This window comes from Fukomys damarensis, unplaced genomic scaffold (assembly GCF_012274545.1).
Source record: "Fukomys damarensis isolate Sample0158 unplaced genomic scaffold, DMR_v1.0_HiC HiC_scaffold_27, whole genome shotgun sequence".
Classification (NCBI taxonomy): domain Eukaryota; kingdom Metazoa; phylum Chordata; class Mammalia; order Rodentia; family Bathyergidae; genus Fukomys; species Fukomys damarensis.
This window is the reverse complement of record NW_022900939.1, coordinates 35017888-35024500: the sequence shown is the minus strand read 5'-3', so window position 1 is coordinate 35024500 and position 6613 is coordinate 35017888. Positions and strand designations below refer to the sequence as shown.

The 6613-nt window shown below is 41.9% G+C and overlaps 1 long non-coding RNA gene across 1 annotated transcript in view; it reads right to left on the bottom strand.

Annotated features, from left to right (window-relative positions):
* Positions 1-2002, bottom strand: part of LOC104857748 — a 7638-nt gene extending 5636 nt beyond the window's left edge. The window contains exon 1 of the long non-coding RNA XR_778943.1: positions 1499-2002. This is a non-coding gene — a long non-coding RNA (uncharacterized LOC104857748). The remainder of the gene's footprint in view (positions 1-1498) is intronic.
* Between the last annotated feature and the right edge of the window lie 4611 nt (positions 2003-6613).

Sequence of the window (6613 nt, the reverse complement as noted above, 5' to 3'; positions counted from 1 at the left end):
TACAAAAAAAAAAAAAAAAAAAAAAAAAAAAAAAAGGTGCTAATTACAGAATAATCTCATCTCAATTTTCTCCTTATCTCTGGGGAGAAACGCAGACCTGGATCTCTTCAGATTTGCCTCCAGACACAAATTTGATATCTTCCTCTTTTGTGCAGACTTTCCAGAGGCCCTAATCCTTCTCTGACTGCATATTAATTTCCATCTAACTTAGCTGTGTACAATAATAAAAAAGACATCATATCCCGTTTCTCAGTACAGATCTGTCTCGAGTCTGGAGGACTTTTGGGAAGCTAATTTCTAGAAGTGATGTAAGAATCAGGTGCCATCACATTAATAAGGAAATGGTAGATGTTTTTACTAGTAGAAATACCTCATAAGATCCTTCTAAGTGATCATATCAATATCAGTTCAGATGATGGCACCAAGGAGTTAATTACATCTACTATTTAAACAAGATGCAACCTGTTTACTGTGATATTATTGAAACAGTAACACCATAGAAACTGAGCCTGCTGTTTCGTGAAGTTTTTGAACTTGAGGACAGTGAGGAGGCAGTTAAGGAAGAAATAAATATATGAAGAGAGAAAGCCCCTGGTGGGTACAAAAGAGTAGGTTTGTAGCACAGGCGTTTTGTCCAGAATCTTCTTTTTTTTTTTTGTACCAGGGATTGAACTCAGGTCCTTGCTCTTGCGAGGCAGGTGGCGGAACCACTGAGCTAAATCCCCAGCTCCTATCCGGAATCTTTTATAGAATGGGAATCTGCTCAGTGCCCAGCAGTCACTCATCAAAAGTAACCTCATGGATCCAAATCAACCAGTTAAGACTCAGGTTTTTAACGTAGAGTTCAAAAGAAAAACCAGGTACACAGTGTTCCTGAAATCCTTGAAACCAACCCTCAGCCTGGTTGTAGGGAAGGCTGCTACCTTGGTGCATTCTGCCGGAGGAGTTTCTTTCAGCTTTCTTTCCTGGGAGTCAGAATGTCCTTATCTCAACTCTCTGTCATTTTTCCTGTGTTTGCTTTTACATTTCTAAGCTTAACTATCTGCACAGCTTGAATGAGCTCTTAACTTGGCGCATGTGTATGCACTGTTTTCTTTGTAATGCTGACCAGACAAACTCCATCTTAAGACTTGTCCCTTGCTGGCCGCTGACTCATAAGCTGAATACCTAAACTGCCTCTTACATTATCTTGAGTATTTTGAGAGCCCCTCAAATAGGGCCACTAAGTGCATATTAAGGAAACTATTCTTTGGATTTCCAGGATCCCATATGCAAATATTCTGATTCACAGACATGTAAGCACATATCTCAAAGTTACTTCAGTGAATTTAGAGCTTGATGTCAGGTCTAACCTCAGGAAGCCCTTCTCAAACACACAGGACAAAGCAAACAGGTGGCTTTCAGCAAACAACAGCAGCTCCTCGTAAATAAAGCAAATGGACTCAAATGCAGTAATACAACCTGCCTTGGTGCCAAGAAGTCCAGTAACTGTACATACCTGAGCAGACCGTCCTTGGGCATCCAACTCGTAAACATTCCTTATGATTTTAGCCCCTTCCCCAAAACCTATGTAAGCTGGACCCCTTTCCCAGTTGATCGCTCCCATCTTTCTCTCCTGGTATCAGCCCGTCTGCTCACAGGTGAAATCTGTCCCAGCCAGCTCCTGCTGTCTCTCTCCCAGGGTCAGCCCATCCACACACAGATGTGATAAACTCTGCTTTTCCCAGCTAGATGCTAGAATCTCCTGATTTGTAGTCCGTGTCCACTGGCCTAATCTTTTCTTCTTCTCACAACAAAAAGCCTGTGTTTTTGGCAAGTGGATTCTTTATGATAATTGATAACTCACTTATGAGTAAAGTGGTTGCCTCTTGGTCACTTGCCCAACCACTGAAAACATCCCACTCCTTCAGAATCGAATGACAAAGAACACCAACACCACGCACCATGCAGGAACCCAGAGCTCCTTGTGATAATCCATGGCACATGGCTAGAAGAGGGGGCAGGTGGCCATCCTGGGACAGAAGAGCTTGAAGCAGTTTAAATGATCAAACCATGGTTATCCATCTCCAGCAAAACCAATGCCCTGGATTTTTATTTGGTTATTTATTTACTTGCCCCTCTACCTTTCAGCCACTTTTGTTTTGCTTCACTCTTTTTTTTTTTTCAGTTCCTGTGACACATTAATAAAATCTCAGGACAACAACTCAGTCTGAAAGTTTTAAAAAAAATTAAAAATCTTTTTTGAAAAGCATAGCCCATATTTTCCTGCGGATAGGTCGTACTCTGAGATAGAGCCTTGGGAGCTAAATTCACCTTGGAGAATGGAAGGCTTCTCTTTAGACAGGGTTCTAGGCTGGGGCTACTTCATTTCTAGGGCTTTAAGAAATCACCTCTAACATTTGCAGACAAATCTGCTTTAATCAAACTGAAATTCTCTCATTAGTTCCTTGCCTCATGGTTTCTCTTATACAGAGGGAAGGATCTTCCAGCACAGATGACAATGAAGTAGGGAAAAGATCCACTTCTCGAGTGGTTGTGTGAGGAGCGCCTTAGCTATGCTGTCCAGTGAAATAGTAATAACAAAAATTATTCAAAAATTCAATATCTTTGCAATTTGCCCCAAGGGCATGTAGGAAATGAAGATGCAAATATTCAAGGGAATTTACTTCGTCTTCTTAAGAATAGTGAGTCGATTGTTAGTCCATCAAAGACTAAGGCACGCTCCCGGGAGCACCAAACCTCACAGATTTCTCCTCCACTCCACTTCCAAGTTGCAGATGCCATGTTCTAGGCAAATGTAGTCTACCAGTAACCCACTGGTCAGATGAAGACCACAGCCCAGGCTCAACAAGTTGCGCTCACTGTGACTCTCCTCCGGGTGGGGGCTGCGGTGTAGGACGGGTACAGGGGTCCCGATGCAGATTCCACTCCGGGACAGGTGTGTTGTGTTTGCCACTTTCCCCAGAGCAGTGATGCAGAAGTTTGGCTTGGAGGGGGGCACAGAGGCAGAAGCAAGCCTTTTGAAGAGACCACCCAGCTCTCTGTAAAGGAGCTGGCTTTATACAGAACTGCATGCAGGTGTATTCAAGCATACCGATGCTCTCCAGAATGATGGAGATTTGGGTGCATATAAATTAGGTGAGTCTCATACCTCTATAGAGCAAGAATATAAGCCCTAGGCCAGCTAGTGTACTAGAGAGAAATGAGGAAAGAGAGCTAAGTGCAAACCTCACAGATTTGAGAGTATTTCCCCCTACCTATAGTATCTCTTTCAGCAGTTTCAGTTGCCTACAATCATCCAATAGTTCAGAAGTGTGAAATAGAACATTCTAGAAGTTAAAAATTCATACATTTTAAATTGCATGCTCTTTGAGCAGCAGGATAAAAGTTGTGCCTCAGAGAAATATGAAACACCATTTAGTGTAGAAGGGTAGCATAATGGATAATTCCAGAAGGAGAAGAGGGCCAGAGGAGGAAAGGAAGAAAGAAAGCCAGAAAGAAACAAAGAGAAAGAGAGAAAGGAAGGAAGAAATGATATTAGCAAAACTTCCCAAATTTGACAATCTACATACTCAAGAAACTCAACAAATTGCAAGTAGTATAAATGCAAAGGAATTCACACCAAAACATATTGTAGCCAAAATGTTGAAAGTTAAAGGAAAAATAACATTTTGTAAGCTGCCAGAAAGAAAGAAAGAAAAAGAAAGTCATGTGCAAAGGAACTCCAGTAGGATCAACTGCTGATTCTCATTAGAAAGAATGGGCTCCCTAGCAGTAAAACGACAAACTCTAACTGCTTAAAGAAAAACAATCCTGTCAATGAAGAGCCTTAAGTGCAGCAAAACAATTTTTCGAAGATAAAGGTGAAATAAAGACACCTCAGAGTGGAAGCTATGGGGTAGGGGAATACAGCAGAGCCAACTAGTAGAGTGCCAGTGACCTGTTCATCACAGTCCTGGGACACACATGCAGAACACAGAACCTGCAATGGTTTTGTAAATTCCCAAGGCCTGGAGATTTAACTGGAGAACCAACTGTATATCTGTGTGCAGGAGACACATTTCATGGCAGAAGGGTGAATATCATGTTTTAAAACAAAAAAGTGAACGTTTCTAATGCCGTCTACTTAGCATACAAAGGATTTACTAAACAGTCTTAAAATGGCTGCCTGTGGAATAAAGGGCGGAAGAATACAAAATGGCTCTCTGCATGCTGGAAAGTCCTGGAGCTTACTGGTATGAGTAAGTCTGGTGTGAGTTCTTGTTGGGAAGCTGGAGTTTGCATTGGAAGGCTGAAGAGCACAGCATGAGGAAACTGCAGACAAATGTCCAAAGACAGTGGCAAAGACTGGAGCTCCTCTGAAGAAGTGAAAAGGGAAGACTTCCTAGTTCTTTTCCTTTTGATTCTATCCAGTGTGGGAGAGTGCAATATTGATTACGTCCAAAGCAGACTGTCAGCAGCGTGGGCAGTAAAGCCTAATCCCAGCACTTGGGAGGCTGAGACGAAAGGATTGCTGTGAGCTGCAGGGGGTGCTATCTCAAAAGTCACAAACAAACAAACGAAACATAATTTAGATATCTACAATCAGAGAGCTTTCCCTAAGGACTCTAGGTTAATGGTTCTCAGTTATTGGGGAGCGCATTTTCCCCAGAGGAAGAGTGAAACTCATATTAGAACTTGGGAGATGATATAGCATGAGTATTTGAAAGTGCAAGTTCAGTGTACTTATTCTGTTAGTAATATAACAAGGACAGACATTGGAGGTGATATTCCTTTTGGTTGATGACAATATGAAGGAGATAGACTGATAAGCGCTATTAGAGATGTAGGATAGGAAATGTAGATAGTGTTGTAGGCCAGTGGAATACAAAGAGGTCTGGAAAAGACGGAAGCTCCTCTTTGAGGAGACACAGGTCCTTTGAGTTTTTGGAGTGGTTGAGATGGGACTTCAGTGATTGGGGGTGCTAGGGAAGTGTTAGGTTTTTTTTTTTTTTTTTTTTTTTTTTTTTTTTTTTTTTTTTTTTTTTTTTTTTTGGTACCAGGGATTGAACTTGGGTCCTTGCGCTTGTGAGGCAGGCCACCGAACCGCTGAGCTAAATCCCTGGCCCTAGTTTGGTATTTTGAATCCTGGGGTCGATTGCATATCTGGGCCTCTCCAGAGCTTTTCCCATGAAGCCTCTTAAGTGAAGGGTCATTAAAACTTCTCAGCTGGTTCTCATCAATTCTCCCAGGGAAGCTCCTACTGCACTTTAGAAAGTGCATGATTTACTAATACAAAATTTCCAATGTTAGAGAATTTGTTAGCCAGAAAACTGTCTTACACTCTTAGAAGCAAACTGTCATTTGCTTTTTTTGTAAGTCAGATTACACAAGGGTGAAATTTTAAATTCAGTATTAAGTGGACTCTTCAATAGAACAATTCACATTTGACACTTGAACTACATCTTTCAAAACAGGATCACTGCTTCTAAAATGCAGCTAAAAGTCCTTTATCACTTGGAATCTTTCACTGGTTGGCTTTGGGTTGGGTTCAGGCAACTAGCAGCACCATGGGAGATGGGAGGTGAGGACACAAGTGCTCTTTGAAGTCTCCTGGTGGTGACAATGTCCTCTGCATTGTACCTCATACTGGGCGTCTTCCTGTCCTTCCTCCACTCTCACAAGGACATTTTCTCCCACCTCTTCAGTGTTGGGGGTATGGATCCAAGCTCTAGGTTCTAGTTCTTGGGTGCCTACCATCTTTTGTTTACCTTCCTGCTCATACCTCTGTAAATCATCTCCTAATTAAAGTCGTATCATTTACACCTCTAGGAGAAATTTCTTTTCTCTTGTAATCTGAATGACACCTGAGGGGACATAAGTTAAAAAAAAACTGAGCTGGAATAAGTGAATTGCTTACTATTACTTACTTATTTTCAGAGTCTCTCCTCTCATGTGAAAAGGGCAGAGATTATCCCATGATTAAAAATAGAGCGTGGTATATCAGTCAGTGTTTGCTAGAGAAAACAACTTAATGCAAGATATACAAATATATAAGAATTTACAAGATTGGCTCACAATAGCCTCTGGCAGGGCTGTCTGTGCACTGGAGATCAGAAGGATCCAGTTGAAGGCTGAACCCCACTGTAGCATCCTATGCGAGTCCATACCAGGAGACCAAAGGGTCTGCAATGGCAGGCTGATGACTATGTCCAAGGTGAAGTTAGAGCTCCTCTGAAGAAACAGAAGTGAGCCTTCCTTCTCCATTTCCCTTTTATTCCACTCAGGTGACAGACAGGTCTACCTAGAGTGGGTCTTCTGTCTTTGGTAAAGACCCTCAGTCACACGCAGAACAATGCAGATTCAATTTAATTGGGTGTTCTTTACTCGAGTTAACACAATCAGTTAACTGTCACATGTGGCGAACATGGCTGCAGGAGAAAAAGGCAGTTCGGACTGGAGGACTTGTCCTTGTTGGATAGTGGGATGGATACAGATGTGAACTGGCTGAGCTGCATCCACCTCAGGTGTCCAGAGGAATTTTTCCTTGCAAGAGGAGAGCACCAGTTTTGGAAGTATGGCGATTTTCACTATATTATTTCTTCCTATCCAAGAACAGGGATACAGATTTAAT